At 27.2% G+C, this 7,147-nt stretch overlaps 1 long non-coding RNA gene across 2 annotated transcripts; it reads right to left on the minus strand.

Moving 5' to 3' along the window:
- Positions 1-1,378: 1,378 nt before the first annotated feature.
- On the minus strand, positions 1,379-5,195 carry LOC129962495 (uncharacterized). Of its 2 annotated transcripts, none has more exons than XR_008783914.1 (3): positions 5,140-5,195; positions 2,963-3,212; positions 1,379-1,508 (listed from the first exon to the last, which is right to left on the minus strand). It is a non-coding gene; the product is annotated as an uncharacterized LOC129962495 (long non-coding RNA). The 2 variants fall into 2 exon arrangements; XR_008783915.1 differs by having other exon boundaries at positions 4,855-5,184.
- Between the last annotated feature and the right edge of the window lie 1,952 nt (positions 5,196-7,147).

Genomic DNA, 7,147 nt, shown 5'->3' on the forward strand with positions numbered 1-7,147 from the left:
TACTCTGAAAAATAAATAATAATTTGATATCAGTGGTGATAACTTGGATGAAGAAATGATAGTTTGGTAACAGAGGATTATACTTAAGAGGAATATAAAAAGCAGAGTGAGAGAGAAAATGATATACCAGCTAAAGTACCCTTGTAATGTGTATAAGAAAGAGTATTGTATAGGGCAATAGATTGAATACAAAAGTGCAAATTATCAATAAAGAAGCGATAATAAGTTTGAGTATTTAGAAAAAAGCTTTTGGAAAAAAAAAAAAAAAAACTTCTTTCTTTGTTGTAAAACTTTGAGTTCACTTGCCTTAAAGCATTGAAGACCTCAAGAAGGTAAGCATGATGACCACTTATCAAATAGTGAGCTTGAAATTCATAGAAGAAAATACAAGGCGTGTTGTTAAGTTCTAATAATTAATCAGAAAGGAATTCTTAATAATACAAGATCAAATATACTTCAATTTTTTTAATGGAATGTTTATATGTCATAAAAATAATAATAATACGCGAACGTCTCGAGATTATAATATCTAGCCATCTTATAGCTTCTAAATGCAGAATTGCATTAGGAAAGGCATTCATATAAAGGTAACTTATGATTGTACTGAAGATTTGGTATAGATCTTTCATATTTGAATCTTTCATATATGATTTTGTATATCCCTGATTTACTTCTTATAGAGTTTTCGCATATTGGGTTATTTAAGATTAAATTTTAAAAAATATTACTTGTTTTTTTATATAAAATTGAAGCAATTACATATAATGACGAATTGCCAAACATATAATAACGAACTAGATGTTTTATGAAAATCTTCAAGCGATAGAATTCCTTCGTGTATTTCACAACGATTCAAAATAAATTATAAATAAGAAAGCGTGAATGAACCAAATTGTTAACAGCTGAAGAACATGTTAAGAAAGATGTAATTAAGCCCAACTCTCTTAAAATCGTAATAAATAATAGAATAGCATTTTTAAATAATCATATGCATAATATGCAAAGGAAAATCCTTAATTATATGTTTTGCCGCTTATTGCATTATTAGTGCATATAGTGGCCAGTGTCTGTATAAAAAATTTGAGTATTTAGAATCCAGCTTTTTTATTGTTGTATAAACCTCAAAAAGGTTTGAGTTCTACACAATTCTTAAATTTCAGTAATATGCAAAGAGAATAATGTAAGTGATAAACCCAACAATTGTCCTATAATTTACGCATTAGCTTGTCAGTTAAAAGAAAAATTTCTTTTATAATTACAATTCAAATGAATGCAAATAATTCTTATTAAATAATTATATGTAAATACAAATGAATATTCGTAAATTGTCTTTGGCAGAAAATTAAAAGCACAATCTTACAAAAAATATCACAGTTTATTCATTTCTACGGCAAACAATAACTAATAAAATGCACACAAAATCCAGTTCTGATTTTTTCTGTATCTGCAATGTTGTAAGATGTAATTCTACTATTGCCCTGGACAATCTTCACATTCGTAGCTTTCAACTGGAAGAGAAATTACAGTTTTAAATTAAGTTGATTTAATATGATAATTTAAAAAAAAAACTTAGATTTGTAGCTGAGATTACATGAGTAAAAAAACATTAAATATAATGAATAAATTAAACAGGCTCTTATTATTTATGTCTTAACTGATTAAAAAATTGGAGGTTAAAAGAATTTAAAATTTTTAGTATGGAATGCACTTAAAAGATGCATAAACTAGTTAAAGCCAAAATCAAGAATTAGCTTACAAAATTTCACGCAGAAAACATTATGACTTTAAAAGTATAATTAGAATTCGAAAAAAAAGTTTGAAAATTAATGCTAAAACATTTTATAAAAAGTTCAGATGTTCGGTTGTTCAGATCTTTTCTATAAAATGCCCATGTTATAATTTACTTGGAACATAAATTATTGCTATAATTCAAAAATGATGTTTCATTGTTAAGAAAGAATTTTAAAGCGTTTTTAACAAATCTGTCACTTACTGAATTCATCATATTATTTCAACAAAATTAGTTGGAATGAAAAATACATAACAGAGCTAAAATTAGCTTTAAAAAGGATTTATACATAATATTCAAATAACAAATTTATAAATATTTTCCAAAATATTTTTTTATTTATTATTTTTTTTTTAATTTAAATTTTCTTCTTCTTGTTTTTTGTGTTCATAGAATGATTTTTATCAGCATATATATCGCTCAATCACAAAATTTTGTTATTAAATAAAAACGATGAAAATTAAATTACTTTAATAAAATAAAATCTTTGGAAAATAAATTTAATTTCTGTTTTAAAAAATGCATTGTGACATTAGACAAATAGCATGATTAATTTTCACAGTAAAAAAAAAATGTTGCACAATATAGCTTTAGTTCAAAAATTCTAAAAATTATTACTGAAAGATAATTGAACTTGAGAACAATTAGCAACTTAAGAAATCGCAGACTTCGATAAAGGTTTTAAAGTTTTATTTTCTAAATGTTATAAAGAAAATTTCATAAAAGAATGAAGAAAATTTGATAAAAATGAATATTCATGAGCAAAGTAATGGCATGAACTTTTTTATTAATGCAAAATTTTTATATACATGCGCAATTAATTTTTTTAAAAATAATTTCTTTTGAATCGGGTTATTAATACTTTTTCCTACAAATTTATTCATTAACTATATTTTTTCTTAGATTAAGTGTGACTACGATTTCTTAAAATTTTATATTTGAAGAAATCTTCATGTTCGTTTATTTTTTTATTGAAAAAAAATGAAACAGATATTTAGATTAAAAGGAAAGTTCATTTAAAAGTAAAATAGGCAGGATTTTTGCAATTATAATTTGCCTGCTTGGGAGGTACTAAAGCCGGTACGTTTTCAAACGAAACAAAAATTAATTAACATACTGCACAAGTAATTCTCTACAAGTATGATAAGAAATAATACAAGTATGGTAAGATACCTGTTATTAGCTCTTAAGAGTTAGTTTATTCATATTCATGATGCCCGTGATGATGGTGACTATGGTGCTGAAAGTGGAAATAACGTTCGCTATGTCCGTGTCCACCATTTTGGTGATGTTCATGGCCATGAGGTTGATGTTCAATGGACACTTTGTAGCCGTGTTGATCAAAGTGGCCTTGGAAACCTTCTCCTTGGATTTCCTCTGATGCAACAAGGACGACCATTGTGACGAGGGCAAATGCGAAAATCTAATGGAGCAAATTATATACATTAGTGAATACAAATTAGTGACTAATTATGCAGCTTTTTTTAAGTAAATACAATTATGTGGATAATGTGGATATTATAATATTAGGTTAGTTTATAAGACTTTATTATGTTTTAAATAAATTCAATGTTTCATTGTACAGAAAATGCCATATAAGGACACAAAACATATTAGAAATGTTTTTACCTTTTGAGAATACTGGATAGAGATAAAATTATGTCCTGATAGTTTTTTTTTCAATTTTATGATGTTGAAGAATAACAAAATAATGTTATTTTTATAAATATATAATAAGAATGATAAATCAATGCTATTTAACGCAACAATAACAAAATATACAAATAGATACAATCTAATTTAAAGTTAAAAGTATGTTAAAATGTTTAAACAATATTTTCATAATTGTTATTGATTAAATTTATTTATATTAATAATCAAAACATTAGTTTAATATATTAAACGCAATATGATTAAAAATGAGTTTAAAAGAACTCGGTAGCCCCAAATTATAGTTAATAATTAGTTAGAAACCAGACAAAATATTTTGCTGTGGCTAAAAGCAAACTGCACAGAAATACAGATTTTTACAATCATTAATTTAGGTTTCACTCATGAATTTGGCAGCCAATTATCAAAACTTTTTTTTAACTGTTTCATTTGGGAATTCTGAATCAGTTATTTCTCTGCCTCTCTTACTAACATAGTAAAATAAAACGTCTTCCTGTTAATTATTGGTATTCCCTGCATTAATAATAGAATAAAACCTGCATTAATATTAGAAATAAATTATACTGCACAAAAGCTGATTTTCATTCAAAAAATGGTCCATACTTGATGGGCATATATTAACACAGAAAGACAAGTGAAATTATCAATTTTTCAAGCAAATATTGCATAAACAATGTTTTCGGAAAAGTACAGGGTGGTTATAATTAAACTTTCGCAATAAACAGCATCCTACAACGCAACAGGTGAACAGATGGCAACGAAATTTCGACTATACACGAGATGAGTTCACGGAATTTCGGGGGGGGGGAAATTTAATTCCAAAATGTCTACCAAAGGACGCATTTTTCGGAAAAACATTAAATTTAAAAAATAAGCGATCAAAACGGAATACTGAAACAATATTAACATTTATTAACCAGTTTTTGATCACCTTGTCATCGAACCACATTAAGTAAAAGTAAGGATAAAATAACAGTACACTGTTTGAGAGAAGAAAAAAAAAACAGTTCAGTTTGCAGAAACACGAACAGATTAGGACGAAATTGCACAAGAGGAGCAGTAATTAATCATGTCCAGGACGAAGTAGGGAATAGTGCTCCATGTGACCATCCTCATTCACCTGCAAAATATCAAGTCGATGGACAGCGTGTTCAGCAGCAGATCGTAACTGATCAGTTGTGATGCTTCGCACATGAAGCGTAATGCTTGTTTCCAGCTTTTCCCGGTTTTTCATTCATTACTCATAATTCTTGTTCTGGATGGTTAATATTGTTTCTGTATTCCGTTTTGGACGTTTATTGTGTGAAATTTAATGTAGGATGCTGTTGTTAGGAAAAGTTTAAATATAACCATGCTGTAGTGTACTTTACTCTTAAAAAAAGCTGCAGACTTACTAGTAAAATAATAATGAAGAGGGCGTGTCTTCGATATCAATTCTGTGAAAATGATCTCGTATTCAAATATCCTCAAAATATTAGTCCGATCCTTTTGAAATTTTCAGAGAATTATAGTGCCAGATATAATTTTAAGCATCACATTCGAAAATCGGAATTTTAATCGATTTTAGGATACTAAGTTCCTTTAAATCAATTAAAGCACATCAAGGATACAAACAAATGTTCATAATAAAAACTGGAAGCTTGATTCTTAGAAGAAATAAATAATTTAAATTCTCTCACCATTAATTTACTCATATCCAGTGTAAGAAAGAGAAAGCAAATATATTATAGACAGCAGAAAGTTGAATGATTGCAAGCGTGAACTTCCGCTCAGCTTTTATATTATTCAAAAATTGGTCTACATTTCAGAAAGTCACAGCTCATTAGATTTTACGCTCTTGTGATGTTTGAGGTGTTAGTGTGTAAAGAAACAACAAAAAAAATGAATTGTAGATTAAACCCTTATTATGGGTTTATCTTCCGGAAGTCTTTCCAAGATCACGCTCGTTATGTTTGATCGATTATTGGAAGTAGATTGCTCGTGAATAACTAAGAAAGTAGAGTTCTTAATAAAACAAATGACCGTGTGAAAGTTACGGGATTTTCTCCATATAATTTTCTTTGAAAAATATTTTTGATGTTTATAACAGTCTGAAATAGGAATATATTGAATTCAAAGCGTGTTTTGAAATTAAAATCTTTAATGTACATTACGATTCCATTTTTTATACTTAAAATTAAAATGATGTGCGTGTCGTAGTAAGCACAGAATAATCTAAAATCAATAGATTTTCTGATTATTTTATCTGGCTGGTTATTAAAAACTAGTTTCATCTTGAAATGAAAAAAATAATAATTTAGAGGCAACGTTTGGCTGAAATAGAAGTTTCGAACAACTATTTAGAATGAAAAATGCAATATCTATCATTAATGCATAAAAATTCATTAATGCTTAAAAATTTATATTATGGCTCGAGATATTACCATTGATATATTATCAAGACTAAAATACAAGGGTTATTCATATACTAAGTTCCGTTTTCAATTTTTGTAGTCGAAGTTTTGAGTTCATGATTTCACGCATGCGCGTCCATTGGCGAACAATAGAAATCATTTTTAGATATCTGAGCATTGTGTTGAGTGCATGTTGATCGTTGAAAATGTTTAGCAAATTGAATATCCCGCCGCATTGGAGTTGCGTCCGGTCATCTACATTTTTAAAGCTCGGAATTTTAAGCATTTAAAAGCTGAGCCAACTAAAAATCAGAGATAAATTTGGGAAATTTATGAACGAAACTTTATGAGTGATTCGATGGGAAGGAGTGGGAGTGAATTTTCTATGAATGATGAGAAATGAAACTCCGATGATGAGGAATGAAGTGGATGGCAGTCTCTGATTAATGATGATCTTCTTACAGAACTTGAAAAGGATTAAGGAAAACTGAAAATTTGGATTTACGACACTCAATGCATTTTCCTAAAATCTCCTGTTTAATTCTTTATTTCTAAAGAAGATGGAGCCATGCAAATATACCTGCCCCACTACGATGAAGGCTTCAAGACTCTCTTCAACTATTGAGAAATACCTTAAGCATTGTACTTTATAATGCAATAAAAGAGTTTTTCTATTAATCGTTTAATTTTTTTAATTGCTCAACATAACTTAGTTTCCGGATACTCCTCATATATTTAAATGAATAAAAAAATACTTTAGAGGGATATAAATGTATTTATATTCAACAATTTATCGAAAGAAAAAACTCTGATTTTGTACAAACTGGCAACATGTTCTTCTGTTTAGAAATTCTTAACGTAGAAAAAGAAAAAAAAATTAACCATTTAAAGATTATGATTATGAAACAGTTATGAAAAATAAGGGGCATTCATAAATATTATATATAAACTATTTTTAGGGAAACTGAATAAAAAAATATTAATTAAAAGTAAATTATTTTAATAATAATTGTTTTAGATTATTAATTTAAACATAGTTATTAGCTATAATTAATGTTAAAACAATTTTGCTTATTATTTTATTAAGACCGTTAATTCTAACGAATTTTAATTTGCACTAAGCCACTATATATATTACAATTCAATATATATATATATATATATATATATATATATATATATATAAACATCTCATTTTGTATTTTCTATTTAATTTATGAAAAATTATATTAAAATATAATAGCTTCGAAATTGATTCACATAAAAAATATTTTTATTTGCATATTATTATAAA

The sequence above is a fragment of the Argiope bruennichi genome, chromosome 3 (genome assembly GCF_947563725.1).
Source record: "Argiope bruennichi chromosome 3, qqArgBrue1.1, whole genome shotgun sequence".
NCBI classification, from domain to species: domain Eukaryota; kingdom Metazoa; phylum Arthropoda; class Arachnida; order Araneae; family Araneidae; genus Argiope; species Argiope bruennichi.